This window comes from Rhipicephalus microplus, chromosome X (genome assembly GCF_043290135.1).
Source record: "Rhipicephalus microplus isolate Deutch F79 chromosome X, USDA_Rmic, whole genome shotgun sequence".
NCBI classification, from domain to species: domain Eukaryota; kingdom Metazoa; phylum Arthropoda; class Arachnida; order Ixodida; family Ixodidae; genus Rhipicephalus; species Rhipicephalus microplus.
In genome coordinates, this window is record NC_134710.1 from 59,863,245 (window position 1) to 59,865,781 (window position 2,537).

Genomic DNA, 2,537 nt, shown 5'->3' on the forward strand with positions numbered 1-2,537 from the left:
CTGTTTTATATTTTTTATTTTTTCAATCTTGTCTTTGCCACGATTGTTGATCAGGCCTTCGGTTGTCAAGATGCCCCTCTTGATGTAGAGGGCAGAACGTACTTCGTGCTGATCTTTATTGTTCTACCAGCAAAAGATGAGCTTCTGTGTTGTCAGACATTTATTATTGCTAAAGGCAGGCTTCCAAGAAAAAGAGCGAGTTCTGGATGAACTGATCAGAAAGATAGATAAAGTATGTATCAACACTCGTGAACAACTTTCCAAAAAAACAAAGTACGGAGTGTTACGAATATGTAGAATATTAATTTTAGTAAATCCAAGGCAGGTAGTTTTTCCATGAACAACAAAAAAAAAATGGGACATTACTCTTAAGTTGCCATGCAAAGTAGAAACTATAGAACTTATTCAATATTTCCGAATCACTAGGAATGTAGTTTTCACAAGATGCACTTTTCGTCCCCCGCACTAATGTAGTGGTTATGGTGCTCGGCTGCTGGTCTTGGGTTTCATCCTGGCCACAGTTGTTGCATTTCGATGGAGACAAACTGCTAGAGGCTTTTGCATTGTACAATGTTGGTGCATGTTCAAGAACACCAGATGGTCGAAATTTCTAGACCCCTCTATTATGATGCACCTAACATTTATATTGTGCTCCTAGCACGTAAATCCCTGTAACAAAATATCCTAAAATCTTCGGTAATAGCTTCATAGCTTCTTTATTGCAGTTTTTTTTCTTGTATGAATTGTTTTTATTGTATGCACAAGTATTTACTTTTTTTTTGTGCCCTGAATAGTGAAAAGAATCATGTTATTGTTTTGTATTTATTGTTGTATTTATTTATACAGTAATTATAAAATGTAATATAGTTATGTATTTTTTTTCTTTTTTTCAGTATGCTTATTATTCACACTAATTACAGAATAGTCTTCCATGTTGCTTTTTCTATTGCCTATGACTGTACAAACAATTTGTGATGTCACTTTTTGTATTAACTATGTCTCATTGAAACTGCCCACCTGCTTGAATCTAAGGGTCTGCAATATGTAATAAATAAATAAGTCGGAGTCAGTGGGCCAACCAGTTGCAATACAGTTCTGTCTGTGACAATTGGGTTCGACAAACCATTTGAGTTACAGTGCTGCCATGGAAAAAATTTTAAACATTTTTCGATCCCATGGGACGAGCCTGACTTTTACCTATGAGGAATTCAATAACAAGAAACTGCAATTTCTAGTTATCCGAATAACCTTTAATGATCACTTCATGTGCTGGTTCTACCCACCCCGTGCTAAAAATGAGTTGCTTAAATTTGAGTCGGCACACACTAAAAATGTCAGAAGAGGCATTGCGGCAATGTGCTTGGATTGGGCGCTAAGCAGATCTTGCGAACACATGATGGTTGACAGTTTTGATTATCAGGTGTCGTGCCTGCAATCAGCTGGTTTTCCTCTCTCAGTCATAACCAGAGTTTCGGTGAGCTTGCTCGAAACATTGTAAGGCATGCGCTAAAGCACGGAGCCTACACAGAATGACAAAAGGCCAGAAATTATGCCTTATATGCATGAAGTCGCCCACAGCCTGAAAAAGGTTGCGGTTTGATACAATGTTTCCTTGATATTTTCCGCCTCTAACAAGCTCTCCCAGCTATGTGCCTGTGTTTCTGAGAAAGAACAAGGCCACCTGTGACATAACAGCATGTAAAACCGTATTGCCCATGTGTAGTTGGCGTGGTGTATAAAATGCCCCTCAACTGTGGCAGGACATACATCGGCCAGACTGGTCAATATTTAAATGTTGAATTAATGAAACATGAAGCCGGCCTCCCTTAATGGTGTGTCAGGATTACACTTGCCTTCGCACTACAAGTCCTACGCATGCACACCCCGGTTTTTCGAAACCAGGGTGTTTGGGGAAAAGTCAAGACCAGGTGACCAGAGAATTGTTGGAGGCTTTTCGCATAACCAAAGGTGCCCAGTGTGCTGTCTTTGAATAGATACTGCAGTGAAGTTACTTAGGATATGCAACGTTATTTCGAATGAATCAGTTGATAGCTGCAACCAGTTCTGTCTTTTCTTGTCCTTGTTCTTTTTGCCTCCAATTTTTATTAGACCATGCACCAACTAGCCCAAGAACTTGTTTTATATAGTTTTGACGTGCAAGGGCACTCATCGCTCTACACTAAATAAACTTCATTTCAGTCAGTCTCTTCAGGCACCTGGATATCACTGCAAAGTCCTTAATGAAGACCCTAAAATGTCCTACTAGTCCTAAGGAGATGTGCAGTCAGTGAATGTGGTAGGGCATTTGAATGTGGTAGGGCATTTGAATGTGGTAGGGAATGTGGTAGGGCATTTCCTTGATTCGTTGGATGAACTTTTTCCTTGTGGTCTTCATGAAAGACTGCCAAGAAACACCAATTTTGTCTAAAAGAATTCGCTTTCCTTCTTGTTTATTTTAATATGTGAGTTTTTCAGTGCTTCCAGTACCTGAGACAACTGGGAACAGTGCTTTAGCTCTGCATGAGAGTAAATGATTA